This window comes from Triticum dicoccoides, chromosome 7B, assembly GCF_002162155.2.
Source record: "Triticum dicoccoides isolate Atlit2015 ecotype Zavitan chromosome 7B, WEW_v2.0, whole genome shotgun sequence".
NCBI classification, from domain to species: domain Eukaryota; kingdom Viridiplantae; phylum Streptophyta; class Magnoliopsida; order Poales; family Poaceae; genus Triticum; species Triticum dicoccoides.
The window spans coordinates 466,991,544-467,010,417 of record NC_041393.1 but is presented as its reverse complement, the minus strand read 5'-3'; positions in this window follow the sequence as shown (position 1 = coordinate 467,010,417).

The following is an 18,874-nucleotide window of genomic DNA, read 5'->3' as shown; positions in this document are numbered from 1 at the left end:
CTAGAGCCTAGTGCCAGTTTCTGTTTTTTCCTTGTTTTTGAGTATGGCAGAAAATGAAAACCAAACGGGGTCCAATAGACCTGAAACTTCATGGAGATTATTTTTGGACCAGATAAAGCCCACAGAGTATTGGAGATGGACCAGAAGAGCCTCGAGGCACCCACGAGGGTGGGAGGCGTGCCCTACCCCCTGGGTGCGCCCCCCTACCTCGTGGCCGCCTCGGAGACCCCCCTGACTTATTCCCGATGCCAACACCTATTATATATACCCGAACTTCCAGAACATAACCTAGATCGGGAGTTCCGCCGCCGCAAGACTCTATAGCCACCAAAAACCAATCGGGACCCTGTTCTAGCACCCTGCCGGAGGGAGAATCCCTCACCGGTGGCCATCTTCATCATCCCGGTGCTCTCCATGACGAGGAGGGAGTAGTTCACCCTCGGGGCTAAGGGTATATACCAGTAGCAATGTGTTTGATCTCTCTCTCTCTCTCTCTCTCTCTCGTGTTCTTGATTTTGCACGATCTTGATGTATCGTGAGCTTTGCTATTATAGTTGGATCTTATGATGTTTCTCCCCCTCTACTCTCTTGTAATGGATTGAGTTTTCCCTTTGAAGTTATCTAATCGGATTGAGTCTTTAAGGATTAGAGAACACTTGATGTATGTCTTGCGTGGGATGCCCGTGGTGACAACGGGGTATTCTATTGATTCACTTGATGTATGTTTTGGTGATCAACTTGCGGGTTCCCTGACCTTGGGAATCTATGCATAGGGGTTGGCACATGTTTTTGTCTTGACTCTCTGGTAGAAACTTTGGGGCACTCTTTGAAGTTCTTTGTGTTAGTTGAATAGATGAATCTGAGATTGTGTGATGCATATCGTATAATCATACCCGCGAATACTTGTGGTGACATTGGAGTATCTAGGTGACATTAGGGTTTTGGTTGATTTGTTTCTTATGGTGTTATTCTAGTATGCACTCTAGAATTGATCGAACGGAATGAATAGCTTCGTGTTATTTTAGTACGGACTCTTGAATATACCGATCAGAAAGGATAACTTTGAGGTGATTTCGTACCCTACCATAATCTCTTCGTTTGTTCTCCGCTATTAGTGACTTTGGAGTGACTCTTTGTTGCATGTTGAGGGATAGTTATATGATCCAATTATGTTATTATTGTTGAGAGAACTTGCACTAGTGAAAGTATGAACCCTAGGCCTTGTTTCAACGCATTGCAATACCGTTTGTACTCACTTTTATTACTTGTTACCTTGCTATTTTTATATTTTCAGATTACAAAAACCTATATCTACCATCCATATTGCACTTGTATCACCATCTCTTCGCCGAAGTAGTGCACCTATACAATTTACCATTGTATTGGGTGTGTTGGGGACACAAGAGACTCTTTGCTATTTGGTTGCAGGTTTGTTTGAGAGAGACCATCTTCATCCTACACCTCCCATGGATTGATAAACCATAGGTCATCCACTTGAGGGAAATTTGCTACTGTCCTACAAACCTCTGCACTTGGAAGCCCAACAACGTCTACAAGAAGAAGGTTGTGTAGTAGACATCAAGCAATTTCTGGCGCCGTTGCCGGGGAGGCTAGGTAAGCGGCACTAACACCCCGTCAACTAAGCCAATTTCTGGCGCCGTTGCCGGGGAGGTGAGTGCTTGAAGGTATATCTTTAGATCTTGCAATCGGATCGTTTAGTTTCTTGTTTTATCACTAGTGTAGTTTATAAAAGAAAACTAAAAAATGGAATTGAGGGTGCCTCATATGCTTCATCTTTTTAATGTCTTCCGTGAAAATAAGGATTCCAATAATTGTGCTCAAGTGCTAGAAGAAGAATGCATTAGAATGTGTGGCATTGAATATTTGAATGATGACCATGATTGCAATGTTGTTAGTATGAATTCCTTGAATATCCATGATGCTAATGATATGCAAAGCCACAAGCTTGGAGAAGCTATGTTTGACGAAGATGATATTTTTTGTCCCCCAAGTTTTGATGAGCTAATTTATTATGATGAAAGCATGCCTCCTATTTATGATGACTATATTGATGAAAGTGGATTTGGAGAGGTCATGACCTTATTTAGTGATGAATCCACTATTTCGGAAGAGGTTCCAATTGCTTATAAGAACAATGTTGCTATCTATGATGATTATTGTGATGACATGTATGCTATAAAGAATAATGATAACCATGAAACTTGTCATCTTGATTTTAATTTTCAATTGGATTATGCCTCACATGATAGTTATTTTGTTGAGTTTGCTCCCACTACTATTCCGGATGAGAAAAATTTTCTGATGTGGAGAGTAGTAAATTTTCTATGCTTGTAGATCATGAAAAGAATGCTTTATGTGATGGTTATATTGTTGAATTCATTCATGATGCTACTAAAAATTATTATGATGGAGGAACATATGTTTGTAGGAATTGCAATAATATCAAGTTTCCTGTCTATGTGCTTAAAGTTTTGAAATTATGCTTGTTTTGCCTTCCTATGCTAGTTGATTATTGTTCCCATAAGTTGTTTGCTCACAAAATACCTATGCATAGGAAGTGGGTTAGACTTAAATGTGGTAGTCATATTATTCATTATGCTCTAATTATGTTTCAATTCTTATCTTTTATGTGAGCATCATTGAAATCATCATGCCTAGCTAGGGGCGTTAAACGTTAGCGCTTGTTGGGAGGCACCCAAATTTTATTTTTGTTATTTTAATTTTGCTCCTGTTTAGTAATAAATAATTCATCTAGCCTCTGTTTATATGTGGTTTTATGCTTTAATTAGTGTTTGTGCCAAGTAGAACCTTTGGGAAGACTTGGGTGAAGTCTTTGCGATCTTGCTGTAAAAAATAGAAACTTTTGCGCTCACGAGATTAGATGACATTTTTTACTGGAGAGTGATTTTAGGTTGATTATTTTTTAAGATGATTAATAAACAAATTCCTCAGGTCCAACAATTTATTTCATAAATTTTGGAGTTACAGAAGTATTCGAATGATACAGATTACTACAGACTGTTCTGTTTTTGACAGATTCTGTTTTCATTGTGTTGTTTGCTTATTTTGATGAATCAATGAGTAGTATCGGAGGGTATGAACCATAGAGAAGTTGGAATATAGTAGATATTACAACAATATGAATTTAGAATGAGTTCACAACAGTACCTAAGTGGTGATTTATTTTCTTATACTAACGGAGCTTACGAGTTTTCTGTTGAGTTTTGTGTTGTGAAGTTTTCAAGTTTTGGGTAAAAATTCGATGGACTATGGAATAAGGAGTGGTAAGAGCCTAAGCTTGGGGATGCCCAAGGCACCCCAAGATAATATTCAAGGACAACCAAGAGCCTAAGCTCGGAGATGCCCCGGAAGGCATCCCCTCTTTCGTCTTCGTTCATCGGTAACCTTACTTGGAGCTATATTTTTATTCACCGCATGATATGTGTTTTGCTTGGAGCGTCATTTTATTTTATTTTATTTTGCTTGATGTTTGAGTAATATCCCAAGATCTGAAATTGTTAAATGTTAGAGAGTCTTCACATAGTTACATAATTATTCAACTACTCATTGATCTTCACTTATATCTTTCGGAGTAGTTTTGTCATTTGCTCTAGTGCTTAACTTATATCTTCTTAGAGCATGGCGGTAGTTTTATTTTGAAGAAATTATTGATCTCTTATGCTTCACTTATATTATTTTGAGATTCTTTTAAAACATCATGGTGATTTGCCTTGGTTATGAAATTAGTCCTAATATGATGGGCATTCAAGATGGGTATAATAAAAACTTTCATATATAGTGCATTAAATACTATGAGAAGTTTGATACGTGATAATTGTTTTGAGATATAAAGATAAGAGTTGTGCTAGTTGAGTAATTAGAGTCGTGCTAGTTGAGTAATTGTGAAATTGAGAAATACTTGTGTTGAGGTTTGCAAGTCCCGTAGCATGCACGTATGTTAACCGTTGTGTGACAAATTTGAAGCATGAGGTGTTCTTTGATTGCCTTCCTTATGAGTGGCGGTCGGGGATGAGCGATGGTCTTTTCCTACCAACCTATCCCCCTAGGAGCATGCATGTAGTGCTTGGTTTTGGTGATTTGTAGATTTTTGCGATAAGTATGTGAGTTCTTTATGACTAATGTTGAGTCCATGGATTATACGCACTCTCACCCTTCCATCATTGCTAGCCTCTTCGGTACCGTGCATTCCCCTTTCTCACCTCGAGAGTTGGTGCAAACTTCACTGGTGCATCCAAACCCCGTGATATGATACACTCTATCACACATAAGCCTCCTTATATCTTCCTCAAAACAGCCACCATACCTACCTATTATGGCATTTCCATGGCCATTCCGAGATACATTGCCATGCAACTTTCCACCGTTTCGTTTATTATGACACGCTTCATGATTGTCATATTGCCTTGCATGATCATGTAGTTGACATCGTATTTGTGGCAAGGCCACCATGCATAGTTTTTCATACATGTCACTCTTGATTCATTGCCCATCCTGGTACACTGCCGGAGGCAATCATATAGAGTTATATTTTGTTCTAGTATCGAGTTGTAATCTTTGAGTTGTAAATAAATAGAAGTGTGATGATCATCATTATTAGAGCATTGTCCCGTCTGAAAAAAATAGGAAGGCCAAATAAAAAAGGAAGGACCAAAAAAAGACAGAAGGGACAATGCTACTATCCTTTTTCCACACTTGTGCTCCAAAGTAGCACCATGATCTTCATGATAGAGAGTCTCTTATTTTGTCACTTTCATATACTAGTGGGAATTTTTCATTATAGAACTTGGCTTGTATATTCCAACAATGGGCTTCCTGAAATGCCCTAGGTCTTCGTGAGCAAGCAAGTTGGATGCACACCCACTTAGTTTCTTTTGTTGAGCTTTCATACATTTATAGCTCTAGTGCATATGTTGCATGGCAATCCCTACTCCTCGCATTGACACCAATTGATGGGCATCCCCATAGCCCGTTGATTAGCTGCGTCAATATGAGACTTTCTCCTTTTTTGTCTTCTCCACACAACCCCCATCATCATATTCTATTCCACCCATAGTGTTATGTCCATGGCTCACGCTCATGTATTGCGTGAAAGTTGAAAAAGTTTGAGAATACTAAAGTATGAACCAATTGCTTGGCTTGTCATCGGGGTTGTGCATGATGAGAGCATTTTTGTGTGACGAAAATGAAGCATGGCCAAACTATATGATTTTGTAGGGATGAGCTTTTTTTGGCTATGTAATTTTGATAAGACATAATTGCTTGGTTAGTACGCTTGAAGTATTATTATTTTTATGTCAATATTAAACTTTTGTCTTGGATCTTTCGGATCTGAACATTCATGCCACAATAAGGAAAATTACATTGAAAATTATGCTAGGTAGCATTCCACATCAAAAAATCTGTTTTTATCATTTACCTACTCGAGGAAGAGCAGGAATTAAGCTTGGGGATGCTTGATATGTCTCCAACGTATCTATAATTTTTTATTGTTCCATGCTATTATATTATCCATCTAGGATGTTTTATATGCATTTATATGCTATTTTATATGATTTTTGGGACTAACCTATTAACCTAGAGCCCAGTGCCAGTTTCTGTTTTTTCCTTGTTTTTGAGTATCGTAGAAAAGGACAACCAAAGGGAGTCCAATTGACCTGAAATTTAACGGAGATTATTTTTGTACCAGAAGAAGCCCACGGAGTATCAGAGATGGGCCAGAAGAGTCCCGAGGCACACACGAGGGTGGGGGACGCGCCCTACCCCCTGGGTGCGCCCTCCTACCTCGTGGCCGCCTCGGAGACCCCCCTGACTTGTTCCCGATGCCAAGACCTCTTATATATACCCAAACATCCAGAACGTAACCTAGATCGGGAGTTCTGCCGCCGCAAGCCTCTATAGCCACCACACCAATCGGGACCCTGTTCCGGCACCCTGCCGGAGGGGGGATCCCTCACCGGTGGCCATCTTCATCATCCCAACGCTCTCCATGACGAAGAGGGAGTAGTTCACCCTCGGGGCTAAGGGTATGTACTAGTAGCTATGTGTTTGATCTCTCTCTCTCGTGTTCTTGATTTCGCACGATCTTGATGTATCGCGAGCTTCGCTATTATAGTTGGATATTATGATGTTTCTCCCCCTCTACTCTCTTGTAATGGATTGAGTTTTCCCTTTGAAATTATCTTATCGGATTGAGTCTTCAAGGATTTGAGAACACTTGATGTATGTCTTGTGTGGGATGCCCGTGGTGACAATGGGGTATTCTATTGATTCCCTTGATGTATGTTTTGGTGAACAACTTGTGGGTTCCGTGACCTTGGGAATCTATGCATAGGGGTTGGCACGCGTTTCCATCTTGACTCTCCAGTAGAAACTTTGGGGCACTCTTTGAAGTTCTTTGTGTTGGTTGAATAGATGAATCTGAGATTATGTGATGCATATCGTATAATCATACCCACGGATACTTGTGGTGACATTGGAGTATCTAGGTGGCATTAGGGTTTTGGTTGATTTGTGTCTTAAGGTGTTATTCTAGTGCGAACTCTAGGATAGATTGAACGAAAAGAATAGCTTCGTGTTATTTTACTACAGACTCTTGAATAGATCGATCAGAAAGGATAACTTTGAGGTGGTTTCGTACCCTTCCATAATCGCTTCATTTGTTCTCCGCTATTAGTGACTTTGGAGTGACTCTTTGTTGCACATGTTGAGGGATAGTTATATGATCCAATTATGTTATTATTGTTGAGAGAACTTGCACTAGTGAAAGTATGAACCCTAGGCCTTGTTTCAACGCATTGCAATACCGTTTGTACTCACTTTTATTACTTCTTACCTTGCTTTTTTATATTTTCAGCTTCAAAAACCTATTTCTACCATCCATATTGCACTTGTATCACCATCTCTTTGCCGAACTAGTTCACCTATACAATTTACCATTGTATTGGGTGTGTTGGGGACACAAGAGACTCTTTGCTATTTTGTTGCAAGGTTGTTTTAGAGAGACCATATTCATCCTACGCCTCCCATGGATTGATAAACCTTAGGTCATCCACTTGAGGGAAATTTTCTACTGCCCTACAAACCTCTGCACTTGGAGGTTGATACATCTCCGTCGTATCTGCTTTTCAAAACACTTTTTCCCTTGTTTTGGACTCTAACTTGCATGATTTGAATGAAACTAACCCAGACTAATGCTGTTTTCAGCAGAACTGCCATGGTGTTGTTTTTGTGCAGAAATAAAAGTTCTGGGAATGACCTGAAAATCCATAGAGCAACTTTTCAGAATTAATAAAAAATGCTGGCCAAAGAAATAGCGTCAGGGGGCCCACACCATGTCCACGAGGGTGGGGGCACGCCCCCTCCCCCTGGGCGCGCCCCTGCCTCATGGGCCCCTTGGGCGTCCACCGACCTCGACTCCAACTCCATATATTTGCTTTCCCAGAGAAAAAAATCAGAGAGAAAGTTTCATCGCATTTTATGATACAGAGCCGCCGCCAAGCCCTAATCTCTCTCGGGAGGGCGGATCTGGAGTCCGTTCGGGGCTCCGGAGAGGGGGATTCGTCACTGTCGTCATCATCAACCATCCTCCATCACCAATTTCATGATGCTCACTGCCATGCATGAGTAATTCCATCATAGGCTTGCTGGACGGTGATGGGTTGGATGAGATTTACCATGTAATCAAGTTAGTTTTGTTAGGGTTTGATCCCTAGTATACACTATGTTCTGAGATTGATGTTGCTATGACTTTGCTATGTTTAATGCTTGTCACTAAGGCCCGAGTGCCATGATTTCAGATCTGAACCTATTACGTTCTCATGAATATATGTGAGTTTTTGATCCTATCTTGCAAGTCTATAGTCACCTATTATGTGTTATGATCCAACAACCCCGAAGTGACAATAATCGGGATACTTCTCGGTGATGACCGTAGTTTGAGGAGTTCATGTATTCACTATGTGTTAATGCTTTGGTCCGGTACTCTATTAAAAGGAGGCCTTAATATCCCTTAGTTTCCATTAGGACCCCGCTACCACAGGGAGGGTAGGACAAAAGATGTCATGCAAGTTCTTTCCCATAAGCACGCATGACTATATTCGAAATACATGCCTACATTACGTTGATGAACTGGAGCTAGTTCTGTGTCACCCTATGTTATAACTATTACATGAGGAATCGCATCCAACATAATTATCCATCACTGATCCAATGCCTACGAGCTTTTCACATATTATGCTTTGCTTATTTACTTTACCATTGCCACTGTTACAATTACTACAAAACTGCTACTATTACCTTTGCCACTGTTACCGTTATTTCCATAATACTTTGCTACTAAATACTTTGCTGCAGAGACTAAGTTATCCAGGTGTGGTTGAATTGACAACTCAACTGCTAATACTTGAGAATATTCTTTGGCTCCCCTTGTGTCGAAATAATAAATTTGGGTTGAATACTCTACCCTCGAAAACTGTTGCGATCCCCTATACTTGTGGGTCATCAAGACTATTTTCTGGCGCTGTTGCCGGGGAGCATAGCTCTATTCTTTGAGTTACTCGGGATTTATATCTGCTAATCACTATGAGGAATTTGAAAGACGAAATAACTAAGATTTTTCCCTCAACTATGAGGGAAGGTAAGGAACTGCCATCTAGCTTTGCACTAGATTCTCCTTCTGTTTTGAGTAAGCTTGCGACACCTAAACCTACTACTACTATGAATTCTGATATGTCGAATGTTATTGATGATGCCACTTCTACTATGCATGATACTTATGATGAAACTACTTCTGTGCTTGATACTACTGTGACATTAGGTGAATTTCTTGATGAACAACTTGCTAGGGCTAGAGAGAATGAGATTATTGAAAATTAAATTATTGAAGATAGTGATGATGAAGGTTCTCCCCCTAAGTATGAATTGCCTGTTGTTCCTGAGGGTTATGTTATGGATGAAGAAACCGCTAGAGATTTTCTTGCTTGCAATGATAGATCTGATCTTAAGAAGTTACTAGTTAAACTTAAACAGAAATCTCTAAATGCTAGAATGAAATATGACCCTTCTTTTGCTACTTCACCTAACTTTGTTACTGATAAGGATTATGAGTTCTCTGTTGATCTTGAGATAATTACTTTGGTTGAATCTGATCCTTTTCATGGCAATGAATCTGAAACTGTTGTGGCACATCTTACTAAGCTAAATGATATAGCCACCCTGTTCAGTAATGATGAGAAATCTCGCTACTACTATATCCTTAAGATATTTTCGTTCTCATTAAAGGGTGATGCTAAAACTTGGTTTAATTCTCTTGATCCTAGTTGTGTGCGTAGTCCCCAGGATATGATTTATTACTTCTCTGCTAAATATGTCCCTGCTCATAAGAAACAAGCTGCCTTGAGGGAAATATATAACTTTGTGCAAATCAAAGAAGAGAGTCTCTCACAAGCTTGGAGGAGGTTTCTCCGATTACTTAATGCTTTGTCTGATCATCCTCTTAAAAAATGAAATACTTGATATCTTTTATAATGGACTAACCGAAGCTTCTAAGGACCACTTGGATAGTTGTGCTGATTGTGTTTTCAAGGAAAGAACAGTCGACCAAGCTGAATTGCTATTCAATAATATGCTGACTAATGAAAATAATTGGACTCTTCCTAAGCCAACTCCTGAGCCAATTGAGCCAACTCCTGAACCTATTCTTAAACCAACTCCGAAGAAGAGGGGTGTTCTATTTCTCAATCCTGAAGATATGCAAGAGGCAAAGAAATCAATGAAAGAGAAAGGTATTAAAGTCGAAGATGGTAAGAATTTATCCCCTGTTGAAGAAATACATGGTCTTAATATACCACCTATTGAAGAAACACATTGTCTTGATAACCCCTCACAGGTAGTAAAGGTAAATTCTCTCTATAGATATGATAAAGTTGAAATCCCCTCTACTAAGTTTGCTAGCCAATGCTTAGATGAATTTGATGACTTTATGGCTAGACAAGAAAATTTCAATGCTTATGTTGGAAGAGAATTAAAGAGTAATTCTTACATGATTGGATGCTTGAGTGATTATATGGCTAGAGTTAAAGGTGAACTTAAACTCATTAGTAAATATGCTTCTATGGTTACCACTCAAGCAGAACAAGTACTTAAAGCTCAAAGTGATTTGCTCGATGAATTGAATAATAAACATGATTTTGCTGCTAGAGTGGCTACTAGAACTGGTAAAATGACTCAGGAACCTTTGTATCCTGAAGGCCACCCTAAGAGAATTGAGCAAGATTCTCAGAGAAATAATATAGATGCACCTAGTCCTTCTAAAAAGAAGAAACAGAAAAATGATAGGACTTTGCATGCTTCTAGTGAACCTGTTATAGAAACACCTGAGAATCCTAATGATATTTCTATTTCTGATGCTGAAACACAATCAGGTGATGAACATGAACCTAGTGATAATGTTAATAATAATGTTCATGTTGATGCTCAATCTAGCAATAATAATGATGTAGAGATTGAACCTGTTGTTGATCTTGATAACCCACAATCAAAGAATCAACATTATGATAAGAGAGACTTTGTTGCTAGTAAACACGGTAAAGAAAGAGAACCATGGGTTCAGAAACCCATGCCTTTTCCTCCTAAGCCATCCAAGAAAAAGGATGATGAGGATTTTGAGCGCTTTGCTGAAATGATTAGACCTATCTTCTTACGTATGCACTTAACTGATATGCTTAAAGTGAACCCTTATGCTAAATATATGAAGGATATAATTAAAAATAAAAGAAAGATATCGGAAGCTAAAATTTCCACCATGCTTGCTAATTATACTTTTAAGGGTGGACTACCTAAGAAACTTGGGGACCTAAGAGTACCAACTATACCATGCTCCATTAAAAGAAACTATGTTAAAACTGCTTTATGTGATCTTCGAGCCGGTGTTAGTGTTATGCCTCTCTCTTTATATCGTAGGCTTAAATTGAATAAATTGACACCTACTGAAATATCTTTGCAAATAGCTGATAAATCAACCGCTATACCTGTCGGTATTTGTGATGATGTGCCTGTTGTGGTTGCAAATGTCACTATCTTAACGGACTTTGTTATTCTTGATATTCCCGAGGACGATAGTATGTCGATTATCCTTGGTAGACCCTTTTTGAATACTGCAGGGGTTGTTATTGATTGCAACAAAGGCAATGTCACTTTTCATGTTAATGGTAATGAGCATACGGTACACTTTCCTGGGAAACAACCTCAAGTTCATAGCATCAATTCTATTGGAAAAAGTCCAACTATTATTATTGGAGGTTTTGAATTTCCTCTTCCTACTGTTAAGAAGAAATATGATATTCTTATTATTGGGGATATTCATATCCCCATTGAGGTAACCTAGTGTTATTCAAAATTTCTCCGGTTCCATGATATTCGGAATGAGTTTGTTAACAAGACTTGATCAACCTTGTTAGTGGATTCCTTTTGATGATCATGAGATGGATGAAGTTAGAAGGCACAACCTTCTATACCCTCTTCTTACTTTCTGTTATTTATAATAAATAAAGCAAAAATAGTATTTTCTGTCTGTTTTCTGAATTATCCATGCAAAAAAAAATATCCCAAAAATAAAAGTTCTCGAAATGCCCTGCCAATTTAGTATGATATTTTCTAGAATATTTGAGAATATTTGGCACTGAGAACACAACATGGGGAGCTGGCACCTGGCCACGAGGGTCCAGGGCATGCCCACCCCTACAGGGCGCGCCCCCCTACCTTGTGGGCCCACGGTGGCCCCCTCCACTTATTCCTGCACCCACACACTTCTTCTTCCTCCCAAAAAATCACCATCCAGCTCAAGCACGAGTTCTAGCTCACTTTGCTACCATTTATGATCTCCTTGCTCAAAGCTCCATTCACAAAACTGCTTTGGGGGATTGTTCTTTGGTATGTGACTCCTCCAATGGTCCAATTAGTTTTTATTCTAGTGCTTTATTCATTGCAAATTTTTGCTGCCTAGGTGACCCTATTCTTGAGCTTGCATGTCAAATTTATGAGGTCCCAAGTAATTCTAATGCATGATATAGGCTCTAGGCACTTGTGGGAGTAGTTGCTATCAGTTTTGTTAAGTTTGATTTACTTTTATTTTGAGTTGCTAAAAATTTCAGAAAAATATGAAGAGATTGTTTTTGAGGGGCTCTTTTAGCCAAGGCTCTAAGGATAAACAAGCTAAGGAGAAAGAAAAGGCCAAGTATAATCTTCCTCGCGTTGCGGAAGTACGGTCGTGTGAATGGCCTTGTGACAATTTCTTAAGAGCAGATGGTATTTATGATGACTTTTATTCATTGGTTGATAATCCGGGCCTCACCGACTTCCTCCACGACCAGGCTGAATAGTATCTCTTACTCACCAATACTTTCGTGCAAATTTTCTACTTTTATCCTAAGAATTCACCTCCTTCAGTAGCTTTTCATTTATATGATGTGGCTAGGGAGATGTCATTACGTGATTTTTGCGCGGTTTGCAAAATACCCTTTGGGGGTACCTTAGAGGAACCACATCGTAAAGATGTGGATGGTTTTATTGACACTATTACTGTAGGGGAATCGAGGAAGGTTTCCGATGCAAGAATTACGAGCATACATTTTCCTGTTTTATGCTACTTTGCAATATTTCCTAGTCGATGCTTAATTGGTCGCGGAAACTGTGGAAACCTTAGTGTTCCTGATATTATTATTTTGTTCCATGCTTTATTCCGTGATAACTCTGTTAGTATGGGTGCTATTATTGCTAAACGGTTAAGACTGAACCGTACAAAAGTCCCATCTTTAGAGGTATCTATGATGCATGCCTTACTAAACATTTCAGGATACCCATTAGGCATTTTGAGAAAGAAGAAAAAATGCTACCTCCTACCTTTCTAGACTATAAGAGCATGGTAACCCATGAGTTTATTGTTAACAATGATGACAAGATGCTTCTGTATAATTTGAGATTTAATAAGAAACACAATGAGATTATTATCTTGCCTATGCCCTCTTTGTTTGATTTAACTGCAGGCCCTTATCTCGTCTTACCGGAGGCCGTCTACGCGCTCCGTGGCCAGACATCAGCCCCAGAGCCTGAGCTGGAACCACCACTTGACCCTTATCGACCATCATCTTATCAGTGGGATCCGGAGGAGATCGCCAGTCAGTGGCAGTACAATGACACTCCTCAGTACACCGGGGAGAGTAGCCGCGATCCATGGGCATAGACCAACTTAGGCAAAAAGCCTAAGCTTGGGGGAGTACGTATTTCTCACCGACATTACATTCATGTTCACACACTCATTCTAGTTGTCGGTGTTCATACTTTTTCATTGTACTATCCATGCTAGTTTAATTTCTTTTTCTAGCTTTCTTCTTGTGTGTTTGATAGACCTTAAGAAAAACCAAAAAAATTAGTTAGTTTACTTTCCATGCTTGTAGTAGTAACTAAAAAGAAAACCCAAAAAGATTTCTCGTTCTTCTTTTGCTTGTTGGGAGCTTTCCCGTGTAAATAGTTTTATTTCTTTTCTTTCCTTTGGGGGTCGAGAGGAGAAGACCATAATGAAAATATTTAGTGGCTCTCATGTGCATGATTGTTGATTTAACCAAGAGCCCATATTACCTTGTCTTCTCTCTTGAATTGAATGCTTGCAGACTCCAGCTTAGTCCAATGCACGTGCACTATTATTATTATACACACTGTTCGGCCGCGCAAGTGAAAGGCAATTATGACGATATATGATGGACTGATTGAGATGAGAGAAGCTGGTATGAACTCGACCTCTCTTGTTTTTGTAAATATGATTAGTTCATCGTTCCTGATTCAGCCTATTATGAATAAACATGTTTGCAATGACAATTAGAGATTATAGTTGCTTATGCCATGCTTAATTAGCTATGAGTTTATAATGGTTTACCTTGTGTGCCAAAATGCTATTAAAATGGTTGTGATGTGGTATGATAGTGTGGTATCCTCCTTTGAATGATTCGAGTGACTCGACATGGCACTTGTTCACGCATGTAGTTGAAACAAAATCAACATAGCCTTCATGATATTTATGTTCATGGTGGATTACATCCTACTCATGCTTGCACTCGGTGTCGATTAATTTTAATGCATGTTCATGACTGTTGTCGCTCTTTCAGTTGGTCGCTTCCCAGTCTTTTGCTAGCCTTCACCTGTACTAAGCGGGAATACTGCTTGTGCATCCAAACTCCATAAACCCCAAAGTTATTCCATATGAGTCCACCCTACCTTCCTATATGCGGTATTTACCTGTCGTTCCAAGTAAATTTGTATGTGCCAAACTCCAAACCTTCAAATGAAATTCTGTTTTGTATGCTCGAGCAGCTCATGTATCAACTAGTGTTGTCTGTATCTTCCATGCTAGGTGGGTTATTCTCAATAGGAGTGGACTCCGCTCCTCATTCACGAGAAAATGGCTGGTAACCGGGATGCCTAGTCCCATGCTCAAATCAAATCAAAATAATTAAACAAAACTCCCCCAGGATTGGTGCTAGTTGGAGGCACCCGTTGTTTCGGGCAAGCCATGGATTGATGCTTGTTGGTGGTGGGGGAGTATAAACTTCACCATTCTGTTTGGGAACCGCCTATAATGTGTGTAACATGGAAGATATCGAGATCTCATAGTTGTTATGTTGACAGTGAAAGTATACCGCTCAAAATGTTATTCATCTCTATTTCAAAATCGAGCTCTGCCACCTCTACAAACCCATACTTCCCTCTGTGAAGGGCCTATCTATTTACTTTTATGTTGAGTCATCACCCTCTTATTAAAAAGCACCTACTGGAGAGCGCACTGTCATTTGCATTCATTACTATTAGTTTATATTGGGTATGACTATGACTGGATCTCTTTTACCATGAATTACAATGTTTAGTCAGTCCTTGATCTTTAAAGGTGCTCTGCATTTATGTTATGCGGTCTCAGAAAGGGCTAGCGAGATACCATATTGTTATATCATATTATGATTGTTTTGAGAAAGTGTTGTCATCCGAGATTTATTATTATTGCTCGCTAGTTGATTATGCCATTGATATGAGTAAACATGAGACCTAAGTGTTATTGTGAATAAGGTTAGTCATAATCTTTGCTGAAAACTTGAATGACGGCTTTACATATTTACAACAACAAGAGCAAGCAGAGTTTGTAAAAGTTTTTCTTTATCACTTTCAGTTTATCAACTGAATTGCTTGAGGACAAGCAAAGGTTTAAGCCTGGGGGAGTTGATACGTCTCGGTCGTATCTACTTTTCCAAACACTTTTGCCCCTGTTTTGGACTCTAACTTGCATGATTCGAATGAAACTAACCCGGACTGATGCTGTTTTCAGCAGAACTTCCATGGTGTTATTTTTGTGCAGAAATAAAAGTTTTCGGAATGACCTGAAAATCCACGGAGCAACTTTTCAGAATTAATAAAAAATGTTGGCGAAAGAAATAGCGTCAGGGGGCCCACACCCTGTCCACGAGGGTGGGGGGCGTGCCCCCTCCCCCTGGGTGCGCCCCCTTCCTTGTGGGCCTCCTGGACGTCCACCAACCTCAACACCAACTCCATATATTTGCTTTCACGGAGAAAAAATCAGAGAGAAAGTTTCATCGCATTTTACGATACGGAGCCGCCGCCTGCCCTTATCTCTCTCAGGAGGGCTGACCTGGAGTCCATTCGGGGCTCCGGAGAGGGGGATTTGTCGTTGTCGTCATCATCAACCATCCTCCATCACCAATTTCATGATGCTCACCATCGTGTGTGAGTAATTCCATCGTAGGCTTGCTGGACGGCGATGGGTTGGATGATATTTACCATGTAATCAAGTTAGTTTTGTTAGGGTTTGATCCCTACTACCCACTATGTTCTGATATTGATGTTGCTATGACTTTCCTATGCTTAATGCTTGTCACTAGGGCCCGAGTGCCATGATTTCAAATCTGGACCTATTATGTTTTCATGAATATATGTGAGTTCTTGATCCTATCTTGCAAGTCTATAGTCACCTATTATGTGTTATGATGCGACAACCCCGAAGTGACAATAATCAGGATACTTCTCGGTGATGACCGTAGTTTGAGGAGTTCATGTATTCACTATGTGTTAATGCTTTGGTCCGGTACTCTTTAAAAGGAGGCCTTAATATCCCTTAGTTTCCATTAGGACCCCGCTGCCACGGGAGGGTAGGACGAAAGATGTCATGCAAGTTCTTCTCCATAAGCACGTATGATTATATAAGGAATACATGCCTACATTACATTGATGAACTGGAGCTAGTTCTGTGTCACCCTATGTTATAACTATTACATGAGGAATCGCATCCGACATAATTATCCATCACTGATCCAATGCCTACGAGCTTTTCACATATTGTGCTTTGCTTATTTACTTTACCGTTGCCACTATTACAATTACTACAAAACTGCTACTATTACCTTCGCCACTGTTACCATTATTTCCATACTAGTTTGCTACTAAATACTTTGCTACAGACACTAAGTTATCCAGGTGTGGTTGAATTGACAACTCAACTGCTAATACTTGAGAATATTATTTGGCTCCCCTTGTGTCGAATCAATAAATTGGGGTTGAATACTCTACCCTCGAAAACTGTTGCGATCCCCTATACTTGTGGGTCATTAGAGGCCCAACAATGTCTACAAGAAGAAGGTTGTGTAGTAGACATCAAGGCTTCGCTTAGCCCGCTTTTCACGGACTGAAGCTTCTCAATCACCATACCCATAAGGGTACGATGTTCTTCCACAATGGTGGCGCTCTGAAGCGCTCTCACAAGAGTGTCCGACACCTCTGCATTGACAGAAGACGCCGGGGACGTATGCGCGCCCCCTTCTGGTAAAGAGGGCTACTCCTTCTTCTCCGGAACCATGTGGGTTTCCGGAACGACATTAGGTTGGGGGCCAAACTGGACATGGCCCCCGTCTCCAGTCTCCGTGGGGGTTGGCTCCCCCATGTTCTCGGTAGCCGAGGTGTCACCCTTCGGCACCGTCTTGGCAGTCTCCGGCACCTCTCCCTGTTCTGGAAGGGTCCTTTGGGACAACACCTCGATTTTATCTGCTGTAGTGGGGGAGGAAGCTGGTGGAGGCGACTCGCTCTCCATCATGTTCGAACCCAGCGAATTCCCGGAAGAGGAGGATCGCTGGGGGAGGGCTTTAACCGGACTGCAGCATACAATTTAAATGCATTACAACCATAAGCCAGAAAAGCCAGATATATATTTATACCTTTGACTACTTACGATCTGACCAGGGGCTTCGGCCTGGGGCGCCACTCGTCGGCGTTCGACTCGGAGTCATTCATAAGGGAGGTTTTCCCTTTCTTGGACACCTCTGCCTCTAGATCAGCGGAGGCAACCCTTTTCTTTTTCTCCCCCTTAGGGGGGATTGCTCTCCTCCTCCTCCTCTTCCTCTTTGTCAGGGGAGGAGAGGGTTTCCGGTGTCCTCAGACACCACGTCCGAGGCACCCTTACGGCGGAGGCCACTCTTGGCCTCCTTGCCCTTCTTCTTGGCCTTCTTTTCTGGCGCTTGGTACGGCTGAGGGACTCCCGGAATAGGGGGTCCTCGGACAACCGGACTATATACTGTGGCCGGACTGTTGGACTATGGAGATACAAGATTGAAGACTTCGTCCCGTGTCCGGGTGGGACTCTCATTTGTGTGGAAGGCAAGCTTGGCAATTCGGATATGTAGATCTCCTTCTCTGTAACCGACTCTGTGTAACCCTAGCCCCCTCCAGTGTCTATATAAACCAGAGGGTTTAGTCCGTAGGACAATGACAATCAGAATCATAGGCTAGCTTCTAGGGTTTGGCCTCTATGATCTCGTGGAAGATCAACTCTTGTAATACTCATATCATCAAGATCAATCAAGTAGGAAGTAGGGTATTACCTCCATCGAGAGGGCCCAAACCTGGGTAAACATTGTGTCCCCCGCCTCCTGTTACCATTAGCCTTAGACGCACACTTCGAGACTCCCTACCCAAGATACGCCGGTTTTGGCACCGACATTGGTGCTTTCATTCAGAGCTCCACTGTGCCGTCACGGTAAGTCTTGATGGGTCCTTCAGTCATCCACAACGATGCGATCCAGGGTGAGGTTTTCCTCCCCAGACAGATCTTCATATTCGGCGGCTTCGCACTGAGGGCCAACTTGCTTGGCCATCTGGAGCAGATCGATAGCTACGCCCTTGGCCATCAGGTCAGATTTGGAAGCCTGAACTACACCGCCGACATCCGTCGAGACTTCATAGCAGGTGCACCGAACAGTCACGATGAGCATGACTTAGATCTGCCATCGGACGGTGCTCAAGAGATCACACCTGCGGTTGCCTCAGCTCTTAATCCGGAGCAGATCGTGCCATCCGAGGACGGGTGGATGGACCCCGCCAAGGAGGCCGCACACTTATCGGCGCCAAAGAGATCTGTGTCATTGGACCCTCAGACTCGTCTCCGGCCATAGGTTCCGGACCACGCGCACCCGTGCCTATCGAATCTGATTGGGCACCGATCATGGAGTTTTGCTCCGCGGATATCTTTTAGCACTCACCCTTGGGCGACGTGCTAGATTCACTGAAATCTCTCTCCATGTCAGGAGACTCTTGGATGAACTATGTCCGGCTTGAGTGGGAAGCGGATGACGAAGAAATTCGTTTCCCACCCACCACCCACTTGGTAGCCACTGTCGATGACTGACTAACATGCTTGATTTTGACTCCGAAGACATCGACGGTATGGACGACGATGCTGGAGAGGAATAGGAACCACCGCCCGCAGGGCGCTGGACAGCCACCTCATCAT